Below are 27775 nucleotides of genomic sequence, written 5' to 3'. Positions count from 1 at the left end.
TAAAGATCAGGTCTAGGAAATACTCGTGTCAATCAACCAAGATGAAACGTTCCTCCTCCATTGGAACTCTTCGTTTGTATGCAATGTCGTATGTATTGCCGGCATCGGCGTCCAAATCGAGGTTTTGCTTTTAAAAGAACACAATTTTTACGGAAGATCTAGCGTCCTTCGATATTTTCCATCTTCGTATCAATATTTAATATCCATTCCTCGTCTGCATTCGGCTTTTGCGGCAGTCTGGTATCCCTTTTTGCGTGAGACATACGAAAATGTATGAATTAGATTTTCTATTTCGAAATACGTGATGTATTTGAAAAGGTAAATACATCTAAGACTAAGTCAGATGTACATTCATTGCGAAGAAACTGCAGAAAAGGAAAAACTGACTTTTTCAAAGATCTATAGAACTTATGTTACACAGTTCGATAAAATTCCACTTCGTTGCACCAGAATTTATAATTTTTCAAACCATAGTCTGAATAGGAAGCTTCAACTCGTTTCTGAAAGCTAAATTGATTTTTATCGACGAAGAAACGTTGTACTTTAACGTTGGAGAAATGCAAATCGAATTGTAATGTTGGCTAACGAACGTGTGGCATTAATATTCAAGATAAAAAAGAAAAAGGAAGAAATGGAAGAGGTTAGTGGATCATAAAATGCAGGCTAAAGGAGCGATTGAAAACACGCCAGGCAGAGATGCTTCTAGTCGCAGTTGTCGAGAAGATGCAAACTCATCGTTGAGTGCATCATTTTTCCGGGAAAGGTATCTTTTCAAGGAGTCTCCAGACTTTATGGCGAGCCATCATTAGATTCACGTGCTTACAGCGTGGCAACACCGTCGATGAACGGGTTGTGACTTCGTCTGTTGAAACTTACGGTTATCCGATAAGTTCGACGGGAGTATAAACTCAAGAGACGAAAGCCCTCATCGTCTCTCCCGGTCTTTGCATCACACTCGATCAGTTCCTTTCAAGGATGAGAGATTCTTTTGTCCTCAACTATTTACCAGATGGAACTAAATTTACAGGGCAAATGTACATGCATATATCTAGGCGTCGTAAACAGCAGTTGTTTCCATAGCCGCGTTCAGTCAGACGTTTGTTCCGAAGCAAAATCTCGCCTACCTGCCTCTTTTTTATCGATGTCGAAATGGGCATTGACAGCGATTTACTGCGCTATAAATAAACGTGTTTTATTTGAACGATGATACGTCGATTGATGGAGTACGTACGAACCATGGGACGAAAGAACGAACAAGAACGAACTTGCATTCTCGCTATTAATCGGAGGAAATTTTTTTTTAGAAAACTTGTAAATCGTATAATTTTTATAATGATATAATGGATCTTAAATCTCCTAAAAAGAATATGGTATATTTAGGTAGGAATTTCCATTTACTCTGACATACATTTTCTTTGCAAGCTAAAGGAGATTCCAAGGATCTTCAGGAAGGTCCGAGAAAAACGCTTGACTTCTCCTCAAGATTGAAGAATCAGTTGGACTCTGTCGACAGGATAGGACTGTTGTCGAAAGGGCGAAGATATCGTCTGTAAGCACACACAAAAACAAGACAATCGAGGATGAACAGCGACGTGCCGTAAAGTAGCGTTCCAGAACAGATGTTCTTCGAAAGGAAATCCATATATTTGGTTTTTTCTCCTTTTATTTCGCTTTCTCTCTCTCTCTCCTTTGCTATTGTCCTAGGAGCCTTCAGGGTTGTTTTAAATTGGATTTTTTCGTCACCTGTCTCGACCTTTTTATGCAACAAATGGTCCACTAACTTCGAAAAATTATTTGTCTCTGTCAATGTAATAGCTCTCTAAAGAATCTACTTAGTTATTAATATAGTAAGTTTATTCGATTATTCGATCAACTCGGATCTTTTTTACGAAGTTCAAAAATTATTCTTCGTTCTTCTCTCTTTTAACTACCTGTGATTTTTGGATTCCCTTTTCTCTCGAACTGAATGGCTTCGAAATTGAATTTTCTAGTCGAATTATTTCGAGCCTCGTCTGATCCGCGACTGAATCCAGTGGGAATTTTCAGATGAATTTACACTTTACTATATTTCACACACGTGAATTTCGTGAAAAACAATTTCTGATCTCGACTTATCGTGCGTTTACCGTATGAATTTGCCAACTGAATAAAAATTCTTATCATCGCACGTTTAATAAATCTTTTTATCTAATCAATCCGAATAATTTCGACTAAACATAATTATCAAACTTCGTTACATCTGACTGGATCATTTTGGAAATCCAATGAAATTAAAATTGACGTTTCAAGTGATCGAACACAGCTATTTGATAATTTTCGTTTTATTTGATATTTATTTATGGCAATTTCTTAGTGACTTTACTGACATACACGAAACGCAATACATTTCCAATTACTAGCGTGCATTGTCGATTGCTAAAATTTTATTTGTGAACTACGAAATACGTCAAATAGCTATAAAACTCTTAACATGTGGTAGCTTCGAGCGATATCAATGATATCATTCTAGTAGAGTAGCTACAAAAAGTAAAAGAAGAATTTATAAATAATTTCCCTTTAGTTACTTTCACGATATATAGTACTGGAAACACGAAATACCTTCCGCTTTTTTATGTTTTGAAGTAACAAAAATATCTTTATTTGCCTCGTTTACGTTATGAAAAAATATCGTGGCGGACCAAATTTTCAGAGCAACTTAATATTTAATGTGCCTCTAAAATCGTATGCAAATATATTCTTTCCGCGATTTCATCATTCTTCTCTCTTTTGCCAGCATGTAACAATAAACGTGTGTTTACACAAAGTGGAACGACCGCTAATCCAATTATTTGCCCCAATTCTTTCGTTCGTCTTTCGTAACGGTCGTTTACCCAATTAACTTTTACATTACTAAATGACTAAGAGGACCAACGTTGGAGTTATCACGGGTTTCGCATCGATTTCAAGCGAAGAAAAGAATTTTAGTCATTATTCCCTTCCGTTCTCGTTAGCATATGTGCGAAGACTTTTTTCTTTTTACGCGGTAACCTATTTTTTTTCTTTCTATTGCTCATTTCTGCTCTCTTGTCACAGCAACGCACAACTTACTTCGAAATATAATATTACATCATACAAACAATCTCATAACGGTTTTATGGTCGATGAACATTTTTCTGAGACGAAAGAATGAAATCCTTTTCACAGTTTATTTTGTTGCAGCTACTGTTTATTTCGTGCATTTCTAAACCCTTTAAAGAATCATTCGCGTTTCAAAAATCTTCGTAACTCGGCGAAAGATGTTCTTTACGTAATTCTTTGTAAATAAAATTTTAACTTGGAACAAATTTTGAAAACACGAACATTAATTCCAATTGTTAGAAATTTCCATGAGATGCACCTTTAAGGACAAGATTTTAATTAATATTTCGTTACAAATACGTCAATTACGTAAATCGAAGGAAAAGTAATATTTCACTTACCTGCGATAACTACGACATTATAAATTAACGAATACTGATGATATTAATAAATATGTAAGACAAAGGTTGGATGATTAATGAACGTGAAAAGCCATCTTCAAGACTCTGTTTTTTTCGAGACCCAGGATTCTGTTTTTCTTTGGTCGTACAATGGCATATTCACAGAGCCTCTTTGTGATCAATCAAAACAATTCGTGAGCTTCTTAACGAGATAAAGTTTTATTTTACTTTGTTGGAACACGGCTAAGGGTTTGTTAAGCTCTATAAAGGCAAATAGAAAAGCATGTATTTCTTTTAAATAGAATTTTCGGCTGCGAATATGTCAAGGATATTCTTTCTATGAGCTAGACGCGGACTTGAAACTATTTTTAAATAATATTAACCCGTTGTAAAAAATGAATATTACAATTTTCCGAATTACTACGAATTTGGTATTCTAGCTAAAAGTGTATTAAAACACGCAAGCGAATATTTTTTTCATATTTCTACGTATCTTGCTGTCGTTCACAATGTTACAATATTTTCATACGCGACGTAGAAGGCAAATAATTTTAAAATTTTCACGTGTCGAGATTAAATCAAGCACAAACGAATGGAACAAAAATGCATTGCATCTTCGCATAGCAAAATATGGACGGATTCAGGTAAAGCAAACAAAGTTGCTGCTGAATTTCGAGTCTTCGCTCCTCAATTTACCGAGTGTGTCTCCGATGTTTGTCATTCGAGGTGTTTCAATCATAAACGGGCAGGAAAGAGAGTTCGAGACGCGTCGCGAGTGACTTAAAAAGCAAACAGAGAACAGGGAGGCGAAAGCGAGGAGGAGGTGCAGGAGGAGGAAAAAAAAATAGGGGAGAACAACAAGGTGAAAAGGCGCGCTAAACGACGTACAGAGGGTGAAAGAGAAATGTGATAGAGAGAAAGGGGGACACAGGCAGACGTAACGACAAAGATACAAGCCGGACGAGAAAGAAAAGGCTTTGGCACAGTTTTCCATGCCGACGTGACCTACTGGACTATCGATTCGCCGTGAAGGTTTTGGCAAGAGGAAGCGCCGCTTGATTTCGAAACTGAATGCTGTCCTACACACCATCAACCGTTTCTTATTGAATTCGAACTCGCGAGACTGCAGGATAGCCAGCATTTTTCCACTCGTTTGCATCGTGCCAACGATATGTTTCCACCCTATCTCTTTACCCACCTCTTTCCTCCGTTCCGACTGTCCATCTATGTTTCCCGTCTATTCCTCCCCTTTTTTCCTCCTCCCCGCCTCCCTCCTTCTCTATCTACCAGCGTCTGCCTTTTTTCTTCTGACTGGCTGTGAGGTCCCTTCTACGGCGTTGCTCGAGGCTCGGGCATTGTTTCGCGATATCCGCGTATTCCGCGTCCCCTGGCTCCGCGAAACAAAGGGCCAACAATGGGCCCAGACAAGATTTCAACCGTATCTTCTTCTGTGTTACAATTTTCTACCCGCTTTTTTATCCTCTTTCTTCGTCTCCTTTCTCCCCCGTTCCCTCGTTTTCTACCACTAGCCTCTACCCCTTTCTTTTGATCCTACGACTCTGGATAAGGTGGGACACACGACCACTGAAAGGATATTTCGGCGGTTGGAAGTCGATGCACTCTCTTTTCTCTCGTGACAGAGTCTCGTACAGAGGAGGGTTATTGCTTTCTGTATGTCTGTCTCTCTCTCTATATATATATCTCGCTTTATCTCTGCCTTTCGTTCGTTCTCCTCCAACCTAGCTAAGAGACGGATCGAAACGAGCGTGTTTACATGGACTCAACGAGGTCATAAAGAATCGGAGATTTGTATCGAGAGTTGTTCTACGTGCTCGCCTCGAGATCCGGTCGTATTCGGTCACCACGAGACACAGGAAACACAGGTCGAGAGTTCTCCGCAGGATTTTGGACGATGATAGCTTAAAGCTGAAAATAAGTCTGAGGAGGTAAAGGTATATTTTATATGAGTATTACCTCAGATTTCAATTACACGCGAGGATTTTCAAAACTTCTATCGATAACAAGATACAGTTGTTATACATTTTTCTTAAGCATACGGATTCGTATTTTATTTAAAACATGATTATAGGTATTTTCTTTTACCTTGAATATATGTTCTATGTGACCACTATATCTGTAACACTCAATAATCAGGTCCATAAAATATTACTGAAAACCTTTACTGTTTCCGATTATACCACAAAACCACATGCTGCCAATCCATTTCACGTAAGAGTTTAACAATATCTACAGGAAAGCAACATTATAGTGCAACAACCAACTAGTAATAAAGACTTAAAAGATAAACGCCTCGTAAGAACAACGGTAAGACAAGAATGGAATAACTTCTGGCAAATTCACAACGCTTTCTTACATAAATTCAGCAGAAACATACAGGAAGTAAGCCCGGTTATGACTCTCACAGGACCAGACACAAATAACCAGACTCAGGCTAGGTTACTCCAGCAGTACACATTCGCATCTTATCAAAAAACAGAATCCTAAACTCTGGAAATATTGCAACACCATCGAACATCTGCTTCGCTACTGTGCCAAATTCGAAGGTACAAAACGCAACTTAAAAATACCTAACAATATGCAATCATTTCTAACTTCTAATTAAAAGTAGAAATACGATGTAAAAATGCAATGTAAGTTTCGTAAAAGAAATAGATCTTTTCACCGCCTATAGAAGTATAAAATTGTACTAGTTCGCTTACTAACTAATAATTAACTAATTATTTATTAATTAACAACACTAACTAAGGTAACTGCAAAAAATTAAGCATGTAAATAGTATTTAAATATTCACATATTTATAGAATACATGTTATTGTAGTCACTAATACGTTATTAGAGGATGTAAATAGAGAATGTGACAATGAATAAATAAAAAGACTATTTTAAAGTAGATTTTTAGATGAATGAGAATGTTAGGGAAACATTAGAATGAAAAAGCTGCGAGTGTCAAATATTTGTACTTTACGACACGTCTTATACACGATGGTAATATGTTACACTCTTAATTATAGTGATTTTTGCATATGCATGACGCGGTTCTTCGTGTGGTTCATTTCCGTAGTTTATGTAAAACAATGCATAGATTCATCGGTGCAAGTATGTTAATTCTTTTCACTGTATGACTGCAAGTGAAGGCTGTGCTCTCGTGCTTTGTATCGAATGCTCAAACAAAAGTTGGAACCTCTATCTACTTCTATTAGCATTTTATTTCAGAGAATGTTTATCGATGAATGAATATTTGTCTTTGAATTTTAAGAAGCGATGACGATGAAACAACTTTGCTTGTTTTCTACGCGCAAAATAAATTCCATTGCTATTTCAATATCAACCAAATTAGTAGTATTCGGAAACTATCGCAATTTCAAAATTTTTTATTTCCAATGTTTACAGAGCGGATAAAAACGGGATAAAAATCATCAAGTTCCATGGAATTGTTTATCAGTGGAAATATACTTGGGAATTTTCTTAAAATTCAATGTTATTTGAAACGTGGCTAATTTCATGATACTGGAATTAGAAATATGCAGGATCCGTATGATACGAAAAGTACGAATTCGATTTCCCAGTTCGACGAACACGAGTCACATTCTCGAAAACTCCTGAAGGGGAAACGTGCTTTATATAAGTATGGTTTCTCACGAAATTCCGTTTCCATAGCCGATGCTCGGAACGAATGAACGTTGAAGAGGGGAATGATTCGACCGGATCCAATGACGCGGAAGACGCAACGACGTGAGATATATTGGCTTCCATGGAACCTGGAATTATCGGTCGACGTAAGAAAACGAAATAAACTGAATTTTTATCACTTCTTCTTTCCTGGCATGCAGATCATTGCAAACCGAATTGCATCTCTTCTTTCGGAATTATACAAGGAATTCACTATTCTCATTTCACAAAATTTCTGCATACTTGTTTTCAATTTAAGCATATTTCATGTTTAGTCGGAGAAAACTTTGCTTTTAAAGTAACAAAGTAATTAAATATTTCTCGTTGTTAAAATTTAATTTTTTTGTTCAACGTCAGGAAGTCCTCTAAAAAAGTAAAAAATATTGTAAACATCGTTTTTTACTTCGAGTAGTAGCAAATTACTTTTACCTTAAATGCTTATCTTAAATGTTGACCGAAAACTTGATTAAATCATTACGCACGTAACTGCTCCTAAATTAAGTAGAAGTTCCTAGTTTGGAACTTATCTGCCTATCTTAACTTATTTTCTAATTCACGGAGTTTTTACAATCGTCCAGATCGATACTCGTTAGCTGGTAAGCAAGTGCAACTGGCTCTCGATTAAAGCAATCGCTTTAGTTCCGCTGCGTAGTCAGTTGCTTCTAGCGAGATTCGTTCAAAATCGGCGTCTCGTGATAAATTCTTATTTGCACGAACAAATCGAGAGATATAAAGAGCTCTCAGGTGTAATTTTTAAAAGTGATTTCTCCGGGGAATTGCGTGTACGTGATCGTCGAATGCCCGTTGTCGGATTTGCGAAAGAAATTATACCGAGTCGATTCAAACGCTTGTTTACATAGAATTCCATTGAGGATTTGTCGGAATACCAAGTAGGAATTTCGTTTTTGATACGTTTATCCGATGTTTCTAAATCGGAGGGTCCGAACCCATTTGCAAGTACAAAGGCAAAAACGAAATCTGCGGTGAATTCGTGTATGCGGAAACACGAAGTGCACCCGTTTCTTCGCATAAAAAGTATATCATTTAAATTGGCGAGAAATACCAACTGCAGCGTGTAGCACCTTATGATTCCTTCGAACTAATGCACTTTGCGATCTTACATGTCAGTATAATGCATTGCACGTGCTTTTTCCTATTCTTCCTGTTCGCGTTTGTTTGGAAAATGTTGCATCTGGCGCTGCAGGTGCTCGATACAAGTCAATGTTTCACTAGCTGTAGCAGATGAGAAACACATTTATTGGGAAACCGATAATGTTATTTTGTTTAAATTCGATTTTCCTTCTTTTCGCATATTTTGTGACTAACAAATAGATCGTGAGTATTTATTCATTTATAGGAAATTTAAACGTGTAAAAGTGTACAGAATGCACGTAATATGCAAAAATATAAAAAAAGATATGCAAAGTAAGTGGTTCATTATAACGTTTAATGTTTGGAATAAATTTCTATTCAAGTCTCATCTCTTTCGTTAGGTTCATAAAAATATGAAATTGCTCTAACGTCTGCAGTTCATTAATCAGGAACTATACCTTTTAACGTCATTGGAACAATTGAAATGGAAGAATGGTACAATGCATTTCTTCCAAAAAGCAGTACATCCCAGTTTCACGCAGAACTGCGGACATACGAATCTCTATCTAGATACCTCTGTCAACAATTCGGGAAACCAGCGTATCAACGAAGCCACGAGGGATACGATCGTTTGAATAGCCGCGGACAATTGCGGAGATTAAAAGTTCCTTGCTCTCTGTTCCCGAAAAAAGTCGTCATGTAGAGGGGCGAATGGCGGAAAAAGTAGTTCACCGCGCAGCAATGAAGGGGTTAAAGAAAAAGGACAGGCCAGCAAACGAGCAGAAAAAAGCATCGCCCGTAACAGGGAGGTCTAATTAACAAATGTACAAAACCTTGTCAAGTCAGATGAAACCATTTCGCAGCATATTCCCATCCTCCATAGACTAACTCTTGCCCCTCCCCTCTCCTCCCTCTCTCACTCTCCGTCCCCGTTTGCTCTTATCGCGACAGTCCAGATTTGGTGATTCCCTCCTCTCTTGCCTGGGCTTACCCTCTCGCTCGGAACGATCGCCTTTACACGCGGAGTGGAACGATAGAGGGTGACGTTGCGGCGCGGTGGAGAGAAAAAAGGAGAATAGCCGGAGAAAAACGTCGTGAACGCTGAAGTATCACGGATTTTCCTCGGGAGATCTCGTGGCCGTGGTAACGGGGTCGCGAACGAGAACGGAAGTCGACAAGGAAAATTGATTCGATCTGGTGCAATGACGCGGGAGAAACTGCGAAGTGAAATGGACGAGCAGTTATCCCCCCCCCCCTCCTTCTCAACTCGCTGCTGCTCTCACTTCGTGTTTTCCACCATGCTATTTTTCGCAATCTCTACTCTCCGCTGTACCGAAGGAAGTGTACTAAGTATCAGGGAAATTTTAACCTGTCGGATTATCGGGTTATTTGTGCGTCGAGAGGATCTCGTGTGAGAGCCACCAAAGAATTGTTTCGTGAAACACGAGCGGAGTATTTCTCTTAGTCGCGGTCTGATGTTCGGCAGACCACGATAACTTGGACCGGTACTAAAACTCTGAAACTTTTCATGCGCCCATGCTACTATAATCTTTTTCTGAACTTTCTTTGTCTGACGAAAATAACAACGAAAGAAAATAAAATCTCCGGCAGATGCTAAGCATATGCTTTTCTTATACATGTTAGAAAATTATCTGCAAAAGTAAATTTCGGACGTTTAAAAATGATCGCTCATAGCAGGAAAATGTATGGCGATTTACTTTTAGATGTCTACAGATTTATATCACGATGTTCCGCTTCATGCAGAAATTTCCTTTTATTTTCACATCGCGCGTGAAAATCGACAAGTAATGTATTTACCGTTAATAAGACGCGTAATTTTGTTCGGTTTGGATATTTACAGAGCCCAGGCGTATCAATGTTAACACAGATAAATAATTTGAGAATCGGAGGAATTGTAACGATAACGAGCCCCCATTATTTTGTAGATGTATTAGGTTGTCCGAAAAGTTTCTTTCGTTTCATCAGGTGATAATAGATGAACAACAATTTCTGTTTTATATTATTTTATTGAATTAGGTATGATCCATTTCGTTATATTTCTATTATTATGTTCGTACATAATTCAATAAACTAATATAAAACAAAAAACATTGTGCGTTTATTATTTCTTTATAAAACGAAAGAAAATTTTCGGACAACCTAATATATTTTTAGTTATACATACGTTACATTTTGTCAAGTTTATAAACTTAACAGATAACAATTTTGTTTACTTACGATGAATCATTTCGTTACTTAAGCTTTACGCTTGATGGTATTAAGAATATCATAGCATAGAGGTGGGAGTGAAAAACGTTAAGTAAGCTTCAAAGAGTCTCGAGAGGAAAAATCGTGTTAGGCGACTAAGTGTAGGTATATCTTAAAAATCGACAAATTCCGGCACAACGGTGGAAAAAACACCGAGAGGAAAGCTTTTCGTCTGACATTTTTATTTCGTCACACATCTCTGATATATTTGCCTGGACTGAAGCAGATCTTCTTACGAAACGAAAACTTTAGTTCTCTTTGTAGTATTTCTGTTGCCGACCCGAAGGAATGATCGCGGTCTCGCTACTTAGAAGATATCTTCCCAAGTAACGTTTCGTAATAGCATGGATTAGTGTTCTTGTAGTTTCGCGGAGACAGCAACTGTTCGCATTGTTGCGATGCGACATTGCGAACTGCCAACTAAAACCATGCGATTATTCCAAAATCTCTTTACCTAGTGTCTCGTATTTTTTGACTTTGATGTTTCTATTCCACAAAGACTGACAATCGTAAAACTGTAATTTATCATAAAACTGTGTTTTTCATTCATCATTATCAAAACTTCCGACGTTTATGCATTTATGAGAAATTAAAATGAGCGAAAATATACAAAATATCTAAAGTAAAGTACACTCGTCATAACTTAGAGGGTGAAATAAATTTCTATTAAAATTAGATAGATGTCTTTATAAATAAAAATAATTGTATTGTAAGCGATCGAAAGCATTTTTGGGCTGTTTCATGGTTAGATAAACTCACATCGATGGAATAACGTAAAAGAGAAATCACGTAACACAGGATAAAATTTCGAACTGCTACTTCGCTAGTACCGTTTAATATCATAGCATAGATCTCTAAGGGATTTATTTCAACCGGAGCCAAATCCAAAAGAGTATTTGATCCTCTTTGTCAGATTGTACTGCAACCTCGGGGAAAAAATTGTTCTGGACCCTATCACCACGGTATATCCCTTCCCTCAATCTTGTATTCCAGTTGTTTTATCTACCTTCGACAAAACTGCAAACACCAGTGAAATCTTATTACAGATTGTGTTAACGAACCAGCGAATTTTCATGCTTTAAATTATGTCGACACTATCAGAAAAGGATAGAGTAACAAGTCGGAGAAAAATTATCTCACGGCTGCACAGACATTTACATTTTTATCTCGTCGTAGGTCTCTAGAAGATTTATCTTGGACCGCCCTAGATTCGCGAACAATTCGGGGAAAAAGTTCCTTTTTCTCGGCGTTTTTCCTGCACCGCCGTGCAATGGTTACAACGTCGCGAGAGTTGGCAAACAGAAGCCGACTGGTTTAACCGATAAAGTTCTGTAATAGCGTGGATTAGAGTTCCAAGCACTTCTCTTCGCGGGCGAACAGTCCACCCCACGACAATTACCGGAAGTGCCTGCAAGCGCGCTTGCGTTCGTTCGGATGAATATTGGATCGCCAGATTTGGTAACTTTTACGCCTCGAGTGGCACCCGTGGGTAAAATAACTTGGATAACGTTTAAAACGATCGTGTTGAAAATCAGCTAGTCGTTACAAATCACGGGCGTAACGCTGTTATCGCGATTACTACACCAGCGACTTTATAGCGTATACTTTTATAGTGTGCTAATTACTGAGTGGTCAGCGATTGTCGGCTTGGCCAAACAGAAATGTGCAGCGGAGAAAAAGTTTGACGTAAATTAATTTTTAAAACCGTTCAAGTACAGAGACTGAAAATGCTAACGATGATGTTATAGAAATATTTGCGGATAATTTTTCAGAAATATCAAGTCATGGATATCATAGATATTTATTTCATTTTTCCTTTATTCCAAATTTTTATTAAAGAAAGCTTCTATTTTGAACAAACCATGCATTCTTATTTGCAACAAACGTGAAGTTGTTAGGAAGGCGATAATGTTTTTCAGGGGAAACCTCTCAATAAAATTTATTTCGAACCGCCTCTGCCGCGGCAAGTTTCAATGCGCCGGTAGAATTTATATAAAGAATTGAAAACGTTTTTTACACGCGATAACTCTTCTAAAGACGGTTCCGTCTGTTCGACTTAAAACCACATAAGATGCAATATACCTTTTCTCCTCCTTCCTTTTTCGTTCAGCTTCCACTTTAAGGAGACGCATTTTATTTACTCTAACCGATAGAGTTATATACTACAATGGAATAAGCGCGTTTAGGCTTCTTCGCCGTTTAGAATCCATATTCTATGGGTAGGCAGTAGGTAAGTAACATTGTTACAAGACGGATAATTGAATTTCTTCTCTAGCGATAAAATTAAATCCAGAGCAAATTTTCTGGTTATTACCTTGATAATTTAATTCTGACAAAGAAAAATCTTGGGAATGTTATATCGATTCTCTTTCTTTTGTTCACTTTTTCCTGGGATATGGCGGGGCTACATTTCACAACCTAAGTGTTGAAAATCGCCCCGAACTTAAGATCCAAGAAATTCAAATCTTTCTACGGTAGGCGTTACACGCGATTATAAATGGTAGGATATTAAGCAAATTCTTAATCAGAAAGTTCTGTCGTGGAATTAAAAATTAATAGACACGAATTAATTTCAGTCAGATTAGCAGATACAGTAATTTAAATTGATTTTGATAAGAAAGGAAAGGGCAAAAAGTAATTATAGACGTAAAAGTTACAATTTTGCCATTTCGAACAATGTACCAGCATCGTCGTTACGTTCACGAAATTCGTCGAAATTATATACACCAACAATGGTCGAGTCAAATCCCTTTCAATTGTTGCGAGAACAATTATTGCATCGCTTACCGAAGTACTATCGAACCATGAAACATTAGAGAATGAGCAACAACGTGCCGGAAGTGGAGGTTGCGTGCACACAGCGATCTCTAATGGAACCAGAAATTAAATCGCAGAATTCGAGTTATACCACAACAATCACATCGACTATAGATAGTATTTTCATCGATATTGGCGATACAGTAACAGCCATGATATGACCACGTGATACAAATCGAGCGCGATGGTCTATGCTTCAAGATTCAATCCATTTAAACTAATTGATATATCGTAGTGTTTCTTGAAGTTGCTAAAAGAAATTTAATAACTTTTCAAAATTTTACGAACTTTGCGATACTTTACGAAAATATCACGTAATTTTAGAGTAAATTGTAAAAGAACAATAAAACAACGACGAGAAATTTTACAGAGCCTAAAATCATTAATTTATTACTAAAAAAAATATGCTTCTAACCCATAACTCATACCTTCAGCTATGGTGAACCTCTAAAACAAACTCGACCACAATCAAAGGGAATAATCGATCTTGACGAGTACCACTACGTTCACGTGGAAGGTTTGAAAGAAAAATGCAAGTTCTCGTACGATTTCACTCCCGCAAGGAACTAATCGCACTAATTTTTCTGTGAATGCTCGGCATTCCTAACCACCTGGCGTGCTATTCTCTTTCCGCTAAGATAAAGAGAGCCTCGGCATTCAACTTCGTGCATTAACGTCAGAAGCAGGCGAGGCAATCCGTTTGCATTTCGCACATAGGCGTCGCTGCACGTTCGATGCTCGTGGCTGCTGCTGTTGGCCTCTCAAGAAAAAAGAACTAGGAGTGGTGGAAAGAGGGAAGAACAAGGTGGATATCTGATCGCGGGTAAGTCGGAAAATCGATCCTCGCCAACCAGTCGGTCGTTTCGCGTCTCTTGGTGACTGTTTCAGAGCCACGGTGAAATATGGCATTAACGTTCTGCTCCATTGAGGATCGCGTACTGTTTTTCCACCCTCTGTTCTCTTTTTTCTTCCATTTTTTGTTCTCCCTCGAACTGCCACACTCGGTCCAGCGTCGAGAGATCAATTTTTCTCGTGTAACCGGTGTAACCGGTGGCGGACTATCGCTGCGCCGGACGTTTCGGTGTTATTGGTCAAAAAGTGCCGGTGTAACGCGACCGTAACAACAGGCAAACCCAACTAATATCGTTTCGAAACCTCATGGAAGGAGCTGCCACACGGTTGTCTTCTTTTCTCCTGTACCTCTTCAGTCCGTTTGTTGAACGTATTGTCGCGGTCGGGCGGAAACCATCATCTCCACACATAGAACATTGTTATTTTTTCACGATGATAAGGTCGATCCTTTTTTTAGAAAAATTACATAACAACATTTTTAACAACAGTTTTAGAATAGAGCGAAATGTTGAGCATTATATCTATGCATGACAAAACATACGGAATTTGTTTATGTTGAAAACATCTGAACTCTTGACGTATCAGTAAATTTACAACATGCATACCAGTATAGGAAATTCAAATATCGACGTGAAAGTGGAAAATATCTGAGGACTTGCGGTAAATAGTTTGTTTTTATAAGCTTTGTCGGTTATTTGAAAGTCAACTGATAGTTTTAATATATTTGATGTAATATGTGTAAATTATAGGGTGCTTAAATATCATTGTTCTAACTGTAAGTTACTCCGGGGATATTTACTTTTAGAGTATAAAACATATGATGTAATACGTTTTAATTTGTATGACTAGTGCACTAGTGGAGTTACTATGCTAAATGCACGTATTATTGTTTCGAATATTATATTATCAATATATCGTAGTTATCAACTTCCAAGGAGGCTTCTACGCGTTAAACTTGATGACAAGCTATTATTATCTTGATAATTTTAGATATTGATTACTGCGGAGGATCAATAGCCATTATGATGCGGTGGTTGATGGTCGTTGACAGTGAGTCATAAGGGATTTACGAGGCGGTATAAACTACAGAACTTCTGTGCCTCGTACCACGAAAAGCAAGGAGAGGAAGAGGGATAAAGCTCGCGACTGCTAGATTGTAATCTTCGCCCATAAACGACACTTTATCACCAACTGCCTATTATATCTTCTAACTTTTTGGACTAAGGGAACAAAATGTTCTTCATGATTTCCTTCGTCTGCTAATAATTTCTTAAAAATTTATCAAGGAATTTAATTAGCAATTAACTATTAACTAAACATTCGCGTCCTTATACAATGAATCATTTTAAGTATGATATTCACCGTGATTTTTATACTTTTAAGTCAAATAAATTATCATAATCAATCAATTTCTCCTTTGCAAAATAAATTAATTTTCTTGACGGAGACACAATAGGTGTAAAATCCTACGATATTTCACTTATAATCGTATAATGGAAACCGCAGCTTTGTACGATGAGACGCGAAATTTTTGTCTGTTAAGTTAGTCATTTGGCGAACTTTGTTCCCTGGAGTTCTGGCATTCGCTTTTAGCGAGTCGACTACTCTTTGCGAACGTTCATCCCCCTCTGTGCAGCTTCGTTTACTGCCCTTAGCAGTACACTTAGACGCTGCAATATAGTCTTGTGTGTTTAACTATCTTTAGCCGTTACTGTTCCAAGTTTTCAAATGAAACGCGAGCTTCGATGGAGTGGAAGACAGTGTTCGCGAAATTTCCACGCTTCCGACGAACGACATTTACAGAACCCTCTACGCGAGCCCGTGGTTTCTTGATTAGACATTTAAACCGATAACGAGGTGAGCGTTGAGTAAAGAAGAAATTTTCCCCATTCTAGCAAGTAGCATACAAGACGGATCGAATATGTATCGAGCAAACTCGGATTTTAATTAAATCCAGCAGTAAACGTAAACTTCAACGAGTTAGTTGGTCTATTATCTGGCGTCGTAGCGTGTTTCACATTTGCAACGCAGTGATATTCGTTTATTCACACAGGCAAATGTTATTTCAACCCTTTAGAACGCTGTATCGCTGCTTTGCTTTAAAATAGTGGCACATCCCAACAAATTTCAAATTTGGTTTTATCGAATAGAAGGTCGAGAGTTATGTTTCTGTTTTTAGTATGTAAAACGGTATATTTATTATTTCATCAGTTTTGCGTTGGAAGGAAAACTTACTCTTATGCCGTTATCAACCTGCCCTTAGCTTAACAGCACTGGCTGATCTTCAGTTGTTTTCGTGACGCTACAAGTGGAAGGTCGTACTGCTTTTGCGAAAAGTGGCGTATTTTGTGTTAAGACAGCCTTATAATGTCGTTGTAACGACTCGCCAAGATTTCTTTGTAAATTTGAAAACGCCTCTCCTTTAGAGTTTACATTTTTTGAGCTGTGCTATTATGAAAGTAAAGCAGCGATATAACATGAAAGTTACAAGGTGAGAAATTGCGTTTAATTATAATTTCTATTCTTACAAGCAAATAGAATTCTGGTTAATACTTGTCGTGTCAGCATACAAGCAATTTAGAAGGAAACAATACAGAATAATAGGATAATATATATCTCTGGGGGTAGTAAAAATTGTAATAAAATTGTTTCGCAAATTCTCGGTTAATTGTAATGCTATAAACCATACCAGATTAATATAGTAATGGTTTAAGTGCGCTCCCGGACAACGATATTTATTCATTAAGAGTGCCTGCGTATTTTCTATACACTTTCGACTGAATTGGTGAATATGGAGATTCTAATTACCTATATGCACAATTTCTCATTGCAAACCTGTTTCTGTCACCTAACCTAACGTGCCACCTCCGTTCTAATAATGTTTTATTCATGAGCAAAGATTTCCGCTGCAATTTATAACACTCTGGCGGACCAGTTTGAGTAATGTTTTCACGAGGGAGAACAATAAAGAAACAATGCAAATGTAGGTATTTGCAAATTACGTCCGCTTTATGTAATTCTTTCCTAATTGTATTAGAGAACAATTCGCGTTATTTGCCGATGTTTATACTTGTTTACAATCAGATTAATTAAGTTGATATCGTTTGGTTATAGATGATCACAATAGCTCAAATTACATTTTCGCCATATTACTTTTAATTACCAGATATATCATTTTAATTTTTTGCATAAAATAGGGAATAGAAATGAAAATGAAACATTAAAAAATTTAATAATTTAACACAGTTTGTTACGAGTCACCATACAACGAGGATTAACATTAAAATTAATAGAGAGATTGAAAACCTCTGTCTATGAGGTATGAGACTTCTTTCCATAAAAGTAGAATTGCACACATCGAAATGTGTGAAGCAATTAAAACTTTTACGTCAGCTTGCAGACTGTTGAACAAAAAAAAAGGACTAAGTTGGAAACAGGCTGACAAATCTTATGAAAATATTTCTGTTTCGCGAATACATTAAGAACATAAATAAAAAGACAACTAAAAACTCAATTTAGCAAAGACAAAAACCTCTTGAAACCTTAAGTAGTCTTAAATTATCCTACATGATCATGTTCTAATTACGTACAATTATTTGACAACATTGAAGTTTTAAATTTATTGGCAACAAAAAATCCTCAGGACTTAGCGAGACTAAATCTCTCCTATTCTTAATTTAATGCAAATCCGATGATTTTAATCTAACATAAATCATGAATGAGAATGAAAATGTTAAGTGTTCAAGTGTTTCACTGGTTATCGTCACAAATTATTGCAGCAACACTTCTTTTTATCTTCATTCATCTAAGAAATATTTGAATGTTTCGAATTAACTCTATATATATATCAGACACTCTATATATAGACAGAAACGCAGAACAACGAAAATATCTGTACAAAACTGTTTTTGCCGCTGATAGAACATTACAGAATTTAATTTGCCACATTTAACTAGCCGACTGGAACTACGCGATTTCCTCCCATATCTGGCAATTCCGGGAAGGAGGTTTGCATTTCTTTGCTTAATTACTATAATCGCAACGCCGTTGCTGTGGATAAGGCGGCAGAGAGGATGGAGGGAAATTGCGCACGGAAGGAAGAACGCACTGCAAAGTTCAACGTAATTATCTTGCAACGCAACACATCGTTAAATTCATTTCGCTAAACTGCGTAATGTCATTTGCATTACATCTGCAGTCTCGTACCAAATTAGAATCTTCGACGCGGAATTTGTCAAGCGATTACACATCGATGATGCTTTCCTATTCAATTTTGGGCATCGATCCAACCGAATGTTCCTTCCGCAAACCTCGTTGCAAATGTCCGGATCGATTCGCGAAACTTCATCGACGGTTAATTGAAACCGAAACGATTTTATTTAAGAGGATACTGTGAAGAGTCGTTGCTCCTTGTAAATCTCAATCAAATGGCAATTTAGCGTAGTATGTCTACACCGCGGATGTTTATCTCGCTCACTTTATTTTTGTTATGTCTTTGTGTAAGGTTATTCTACCCGCACACAACACACTATTCTTCCACATACGAGAAAATGTATCTAGCTCAACTATTTATAGTGCTTTCGTTCCAACCTGTAACACGCTCCATGTAATATCATTTATTGATACAAACAGCGTGAAAAATACAAATTCCATTCGAGTTTTATACGGCTCTATTTTTATTTGCCTGCGCGATGTATAATTTATAGTGGATTTCGAAATAAAGTGCACCTTTCACGTCAAAAGTAATACGATTTAAAAAGTGCAGCAAAAATTGAAGTTTGAAAGTAAGCTGAAAATCCAGATTAATGATTTGCGCATGGAATAAATTCCATGATTTACAGAAATTACGCGATCTTAAATCTTGTATCTGTTTCGTCAGTTAAAGAATTGCCTGATAATGTCACTCATAAACAGAACGTAGCATTCTGTTCGGAAATTATCATATATATCTTATATATCATATATATCTATATATCTTTCGTATCGATCACGCAGTTTTGTAAATGCGATTGATAGTAGAAACGTCATTGTCGTAAAGTGGCGTCACTGACAAAATTCTAAAGTAATATCCGTAGCCACGGGGTGAAATCTCGCCGGTGCACCGCGACGACGTTGAAAAGCGTTCGATGATTTATTGCTTCGGAGATAGACTCGTGTCTACAACAGCAGTAGGAAGTCATCGGAAGAAGAAATTTCGGGGATACAGCGTCGGTAGCGAAACACGAGGGTGAAAAGGGTGTCGAGTAATATGTTGCTGTCAATAGCTAGTAAATTGAAAACCGTTGGCTACGAATCTAGCTGTTACCATAAACATAACTCGAACTTCGACGCATCTAGCTTCTGGTAAACTGATTTTCCCGACAATCGATGCTATAATTAACGAGAATTGATACCATTTTACTTCGTTCATACATGCTCTGCTTTATGCATTATTGTTCGAAATATGATGATTTTTGTTTATTCGATATTTCAGAAACTACGAAATATCTGCTGAATGTTAAGCGTATTTCAATTCAGTGTACGTATACCGTTGGATATGAGTTTCTTGATGATGCAAATCTATAGTCCAACCGTGATTTACGATGAATTCCAACAAATCGAAGTTAGTTACACGTTTGTTTATTGTATATTTTATGAACGGTTTTATCAAATAACATTTTCGAGAAAATATACTAAACTATTTGTAAGCATTTCTCTCGAGCACTACAAACTTCAGAACATTTTACACAGCGAAAAGTTGGCAAATTTGTCGGAAGATACTGTTTTGTTACGTTCTGTTACAACTGTTAGGATGGTTAAATCCCTTTTTTAAACTCGAAGAAGTCATTTTTTTGCGAAACTATCGGTGGAATCTCCTAAAACTAGAAAACTTACGGACAATAAAAGGAGAATCTGCTGAGAAAGTGCATCGCGATAGACGAGCGCTCTCGTCAATTCAATTCTTCCCAGACCTGGAAGAATTGCTCTTTCTATTATCAGGAAGAATGAACGCTACTTTTTCGCAACAGTAAATCCTGCTAAAGTTTTTGTCGCGAAACGAAACCTAACGATAACAGTTTTACATTAGTTTTACAATTACAAATACCGTATCTCGTTGATAATACGCGAATAAATTTGCATAATTTAGTATAATGGAAGCTAAGAAACTGATAGATCATGAGACAAGAAGAATTTTTAATCACGTATGAATAGAAACATACATTGAATTACTATCCATTACTAGTTAATATAAAATATCAGTTTTCAAATTCTAGGTCTTAAATAAAAAATTCGAAATTAGAAAATTCGGTCAGACTGAAAATTTTAAACTAGAATTAAATTAATAATGTACTCGAGTTATTAAAAAAAGAAAAAGAGTATGAGAAATTGGCGAAAATAGAGGTAGCAATAATTATAAGTGAATTTAAAGTAACAGAAATTACAGAGCGAAAAACGGAGTACGATGATCAAGTTTCCACAAAATCATGAATGCTCGACGAAAACGACATTAATTTAATGAACTTCACGGAGTAATTAAATTTCCTAATCACTCTGACTGGCGGATATCTGGAAAAGGATTTTAGTTGACGATGATCAGACCGAGGATAAACTTTCTCTCGTTCACTCGACAGGAAAATCATGATGCAATTTCCAGTAGCCGTCGCCTAAATCTCAGCAACACTGTGTGGGTTTTGAAACAAGCAATTTTCGTAGCGTCACCTCATCATTCGTCGTCGATTTGATAAACACTTTAAATAAACCAAACTCGGTTTTATCTTCGATCTTATCGGTCAAACATTTCACATAAAATTTTGTACGATGATATTTTTTTCATAATATCTATAAATTATTATAAAACAGAAATTCGGAAATTGTGAAAGAATTATAATCTTTGAGGAGTCACTACACAATACCTTCGCGATTATATTATTAAAATTCGTTTGTTATTTTTCCTCGTTGTTTCATTCACGGCGAAAGCTCGTTGAATTTCTCTCCGCTCATTGAATACACCTTTTATCAATTAAAAATTATCCAGGTTGGTTTACTTTTGTTTTCTTTGCCTCGGTATTAAATGTATGATGCGCGAAAACTGCGACAAAAACCTGTACGCGCATTTTATTTAACCGGCTTTCTATGATATATTATCGTCCAATTAAATAATGGAAAGATCACTTTCAATGGAATATCTCTCTCTTGAAAAATAATATCCTTCTTCTACCTTATTTAAGTTTATTAATAAAGTTAATGTAAAAATTTTCTGCCGATTTGCTCAATTTCATTCTTTTTCGGGTGAAACGTATAAACTAGATTTCATGCATATTTATAGAACGAAATCTCTACAGTGAAAGATCAAATTATTTTCCTTATTCAAGGAATGCTCAGAATTTGTGGATTTTACATCTTTTAAGAAACGAGATGAAATATCACGTCATTCGAAAAATTCATGACACAATTTAAGAAAAATTTAAAGATAATCTACTTTTATAAGTACAACAGTGTAGATTGAAACATTGTTTTATAATATATCACGAATTCCATATTTTTCATGTAGGAGAAATATAGATATGTTACGGATGTAAAATTTATTTCCATGCAAATGTTTATCAAAAGAACAGTATATTTTAGTATTGGAGAATGCAAAAAGAAATACTGAGCGCAACAAAGTTTCACGAAGAAGATGTAACGTTCCCTTTTGCAATTGCACCAAGGAAATTTTATGCTCTCCGCTGTCACATTCCCGTAGCACATCGCCACAGACACGAGTCGCTTTCACCTTAGATGCATCTACATCTGAAACAGCCGAGATTTATGTCAAATAGATCGCGTAAATGCATTTTCTTTCACGCTCGAGTTGATTTCTCTTTTTTCTTTATAGCTGATTTAAGCACCATAGAATAAACTCCCGTTCGCCAATAACAATTCAAAAGCATCGTTAAAAGTATTTGGAACAAGTTCGATTCTGTTTGGTATAACAGGTGAAACCAGGATCGAAATTAGCGAACTTTCAATTGTTTTGCGATAATTAACAGAAGTTTACTATTTTCTCTTCTTTTTTTCTGCAAAGAAAAAGGAACGCTAATAGCAACGAATAACGGAACACTTCTTCGTTTTTCTCTGAAATTAGATTTTCCACCATATACGACATAAGATTTTCTACTGCATCCTTCACAATATTCTTAATGGATACTTATTTCCAAGAACGAACCTAGCATTTCTTTTCTCGAATCGCATTTCTTTATCCTTCATTTTATTTCAGACGTACTAACAAGAACAAAAGGCAAACGTATCTCTCGAATATGAAGTATAATACAATCACTATTTGACGATTCATTCAATCAAATAATGAACCAGTACGAGTGAGTCAAGTTAAATCATGTAATTTCTTCGATAAAAACGAGATGACTGTTTCGTTTTTATTAGCGGATGTTGTAAACACAATAATGGATTTAATTAAAAGAAAAGATATAGAGGGAGAGATAAAACGAATTCTTCTGCAAATATAGAGTTAAATGTATAACATTTAACAAGAATTACTTAAGATTGTTTACATGTAATTCTTGGAAATGTTTAATTAAAAATAATCGTGGTAAACCATTTTAACATTTGGCACTCTTTTCGTTCTCAATGTATTATTACCGAGTCAGGAGGTGAAATAAAGGTTCGAGAACTTTGAAATATCCTACAGATTCCAAGAGATGTACGTGATGTCTTGGTGAAAATTCTTCTAGTTCCCATGAGACCATGTGTAGCACTAGATGTGTTCAAAATAACACGGTCACGTCAGACTGTGTTTCTCGAGTTTACGATAACTCGAAGACATTTATTCGCTATTTCCTACGTAGCTCCATGCAAGAAGTTCAACATATTCTTTCATTTGTTACAAAAATGTTCATTATCGACGAAAATTTCTTAGTAAAAATAAAGTCGTCGATATTTTTTACTTCAAGAACTCTTTTTTATTAGAAGCTCGAATATTACAGTGGGATCCAGACCAAAAGAAATATATTTGCAAAAAGAACGAAGACCGATTGCGCTCAATGAAAATGAGAAACATCATATTCGATAAAACAGTTTCGTCAAAGCGTGTCTATTTTTCGCGTATAATGATTCGATTGAATCCATGACGGGCGATGTACGGTTAATTGAATATATCTTTACAGAGAATTGGAGGTAGAAGGTTAGGGAGGAAAAGCACTTTGTGACGGTGCCAATTATACGATGAAGATTGTAATCGATTCGGGATAGCTTTCGCGCTTTCTTAATAGAGGACATTTTAATTCGTAATACCCTTTGTTGCAACAACACCGTCTACGAGCATTATTTGTTATGGAAATATGGTCTAATGATATTTCGTGCGCATAATTTTCAAAGCAGAATTACTTGAAGTTAGCTAACTCGACTTCGTTTGAGATTCTCAAAACTATTCAATCTTTAACAAAGGGATAAACTTTATATCGCGTGTTTGTTAAAGGAATAGAGAAGATCCAAGAGGAAAGTGAAACGAATACGAGGGAAATTATCGAGAAAAAAGACACGGGTTGCTAATGAGATAATTCAAGAGCCTTTTCTATTTAAATTAAACACGACACTCGATGAAATGACGGCGAAGAGCATTCTTTGGCTGTGGTGTTAAGGGGGAACAAAAGCAAGAACGGCGCCGACGCAGGTGTGACAAGTAATCGAGTTCTTTCATTTGCTCCTTAATTGAGCTTACATTCCGCAAAGTACGTTGTAGACAACTGGCCGCCATTGCGGTCGGTATACCAAGTAACAGAAGTTTTAAATCAATTTCTTTCTTTGGAGTGCGGTTTTCACGCTGCAACTCAACCCGTAACGAGTTCTGCGGCCTCGTAATCAGTTTAAAGGCGCGCTCCGTGGAGAACACTTTGCGCACATACATGCTCTCTACGGTTTCTTTCTTGCACGGGCAGACGTGTTTCCTTAGTTCTCTCGACACTGCTAATTCTTAAATAGTGACAAAGCGTTGGAGAAACATTTCCTCCTATTTCTTAAATTCTACCGAGTACAATTTCGCGACAAAATTAAATCTTCTGCTCCGGATACCCTTCCAATTTTTAATTTCTACACCTATTCTACCATTGCCGATTTTTATACGTTTTAGGGAAGAATGCTTTGATCGTGAACGACAAACTAGAAATAATCAAGCAATATTATCCTTTAACAAGCGAAGTTTGTCAACGACGTTGGGAATTTGTGTTCTGGGATTCTCTTTATGCATCGTATATTCAGTGAATTCTTTTCCCATAGCGATCCAACTTTGTAACGTAACGCAAAGCGACGCGATGTACACGACAGCAACTATTTACACTTTTTACAACATTATTTTCGTTGTATCGCGTTATAAATTGAATTACTAAACTCGTTTAAACAACGACATAACAACAACGTTGTATTTCACGCACCGCTTAATCGTTTGGTTAACTGTTTTAAGAAACTTGTCTCTGATCGATGTCAGCTGACAGCTGGTTCAGAGTCAACTTCAATGGAATTCTTCGACGCAGCGCGTAATTTCCAAACGACTAATCGACCAAAGCATCGTAGATCTAAGCGTGGTATTAACGATTCATTAAAAGCAACAATCGGAAATAGCGTATTACAGGCGGTGGTCAGCAATGTGTGACGAGCTTCCGTGACGTTGCGTGACAAGCTACCCCGTTAACACGTGTTAAACGGCCGTGAATGAACGGTTCCGTCAGGGCGGTCCGCATTCTGTCGCGAAAACGTTTGCTCCGGACTCAATTAGCATGCTACAGCAGTGCCAGCCGACGGATAACAAAACGATAATACAGTCGAGTAATTTTGACCGCCGCTTAAACCGCGTGGTGGTTTAATAAACGAATTCGCGAATATACCGATTATCGACAGTCAGCGTGAATTTTAACAAAGAGAAACCAGTCTCCGATATTTCGGCCAGATATCGACCGTCTATTAACTGATACCGATCTTCTTCCCCGAATTCAGTCCACGAGATTACCGGGACGATCTTACGAAATTGAGTTTAAATGCGGGTCTTTTCATCTGTGTCTGGATTTTGGCATTAAGTTGACCATTCGTAGGAATTGTAATAAATAATCTTGCCTGTTCGGGAAACCAGGAGACTGGCGCATAAGGAAAAAATCGCCAATTGTAAAATGTCTGGGAGAATGAACTTGAAAAGTGATTATATTCCAAAATTCTTAAATATCACAAATCATTGAACAGATTGAAGAAAGTTTAAAAAAAGAAGATTATTTTTTGACTTTCCTGGGAAAAGATAAATATTGACAAGGATTATTTAACAAGTAATTACGAATAATACCACAGACCAGGAGATCAATTATATTTTCACTAAAAATACCCACGTTGTCTATGCTCTATAACCTTCCGAGGAATGAAATTCTTCGTTTCTGGGAAAGATCTATTCGTTTCCCTAATGTTCGCCGGTGAACACTACATCAGCGAGGCAGCCAAAGACATTTCCGGGCGAATTCCTTGGAAAAAGTCACGTTTCCATGCTAACCCGTTGTCATACACCGGAAAATTCTCGAGCGAATCAAACCGATCTGAAATTGGCCTGTAAATCGACGGGCAGGTCTGAAACGACGCAGTGAAACCGATTTCGAGGAAAATCGCTGACAGATGACATGCTCTCTTTTTCCTGGCGTAATCCTGATAGGCTACTGGTGTAGGACGTAACCTTACAGACTACTAGTTTCCACGAACCGTTACTTTGTGTCTAACCGAACATGAAATATTGCTAGAAACCTAGGTCCACTTCCTGGCAACCTGTTGTGTTGCGAAAGACTCGGTACGCGTAGATATTAAGCGGCCAACGTATGTTCAAAAGCTTAAAAAATTCTTAATCGACCTTCAACCGAAAAGAGCTCCTCCAGCGCTTTAAAAAATCCCATTAAACACGTCCCTGCGGAAAAATGGCAAAATATACTCGTCTTACATTCAGAAAATATTTTCTGTTATCGCGCGAATTGTGCGGTTCAAAAGCTGCACTATAAAAGGAGGTGTTAGCAAGATAAACGTTTATTTATTCAGTGAAGGATGTAAATTTCATGTCGAATACGGTAGTAAACACTTTAAATGGCTGAATAATCTATTTTAGCTTTTAGAAACTTCACAAGACAAAGCTAAAATTATAAGTGTACTTTTCTATGTTTGAAAAGAATGAAATAAAAATATTTTAGAAGATTTCAAGTCGCTTTTGGTACTTATGAGATTTACCATTTCAACCTCTCAGTTATATTTTTATGGTACAAGATAATTTATTAATTGTTCTGAAATATCCAACTAAAAGTATAACTCGATCGGTTAGCAACGTGTTCATATTACCAAATTGTGTATGCTTAAATAAATGACGATTCTATACAAAGGTGCAACGTACAATAATTCCAGCACGCAAGAATATCTTAACACTCCGTAGTAAAATATGCAGGGTAATCTCAAAACGGATGCATAAATCCTGGTGCATCACCAACGGTGTAACATCACCGAATCCATTTCTCTTCCCTGATATGCTTAGAGCAGTGTAACTTTCCCAGTTGATCTTTATTTATGCCGGCGGCGAAAAATATGGAACGTTACGTTCCTGTTGGCGTCATAACTCAAATCCTCGCAAGTCTGTATCGTGCTACAAGAATTCACAGGCGTGTTAAAAAAATCACGCTGCTCTCAGAAGGTATCGAATAAAATGTACACACGCGTGTATAAAGCAGTGCGATTTTTCTTTCGCGTGAAAATTATTAGACAATTTATAACACGACCTTGTTCGTGCTATACGTCAGCAAACCAGTTCCCACTTAAATATCGTTCCACTGCGTTTCGCCCCGATCTTTCCCTCCGTTTGCTGTCGATTAAAATCTCACATTTTCTCGGGAAAACTTTACAAATAATTCTTCGTTGAACGCGGGCTAAAGAAATCACGAAGACTAACAGTAGAATCGTTCAAAATCGCTGCCACCTGGAACGCATCAGCGATTTCTTTCTTCATCTCGAGCAACGGTTGATTCATAAAGTTACTCTGGCTGATCTTTTGCGCGGCTCCAAGATGAAGGATTCCCTCGATCCCGAGAGGCCATAAATCTGAAAGTGTGCGAACAACTCGCGTATGAATTCCTAAGGTTTTACCCAGGGAACAATCTCTCTATTAATCGAACTTATAAACATCGTTTAACAATGAAAAATAACATGGTAACGACATTAACGAAACATACGGGTTTTGCACAATTTCTTGTGTAGTATAATTAATGAACAACTTGGTGAATGAAACTTTGCGGATAGGCTAGAAGTTTAAAGAACAACTAACTCATGGTTAGTTATTTATGTGGGTGATGATTTGCAAAGTATTTCACTTCTTTGTTACTAGAAACTCGTTTTAGATAGAACACCATAGATTGAAAATTATTAGATACGTATTGCCAAAATTATTTATTAAAAATTGTATGTTTAAATCAAGATGGAAAACTTTCAAAAAGATTTGTCAGATGATTTTGCAAATCCATAGATATACATATACGTTAAATGATTCTCGAAGATCAATTCCAATTTTCTGCTATATATAATCCAGAAAAAAATTTGTCTGCCATTTGTTTCCTGTTTACTAATGC

General features: G+C 36.9%; 1 protein-coding gene and 1 long non-coding RNA gene across 4 annotated transcripts in view; both read left to right on the top strand.

Moving 5' to 3' along the window:
• The window catches only part of LOC117208492 (neuronal acetylcholine receptor subunit alpha-7-like), a 159867-nt gene that overhangs the window by 19850 nt on the left and 112242 nt on the right, over positions 1-27775 (top strand). The window lies entirely within an intron of this gene.
• Positions 14635-15276, top strand: LOC117208493. Its single transcript, XR_004487718.1, has 2 exons — positions 14635-14837; positions 15168-15276. It is a non-coding gene; the product is annotated as an uncharacterized LOC117208493 (long non-coding RNA).

This window comes from Bombus bifarius, unplaced genomic scaffold (genome assembly GCF_011952205.1).
Source record: "Bombus bifarius isolate JDL3187 unplaced genomic scaffold, Bbif_JDL3187 scf7180000008138, whole genome shotgun sequence".
NCBI classification, from domain to species: Eukaryota; Metazoa; Arthropoda; class Insecta; order Hymenoptera; family Apidae; genus Bombus; species Bombus bifarius.
Note: the sequence above shows the minus strand (reverse complement) of the source record. Positions and strands in the feature narration are given on the sequence as shown.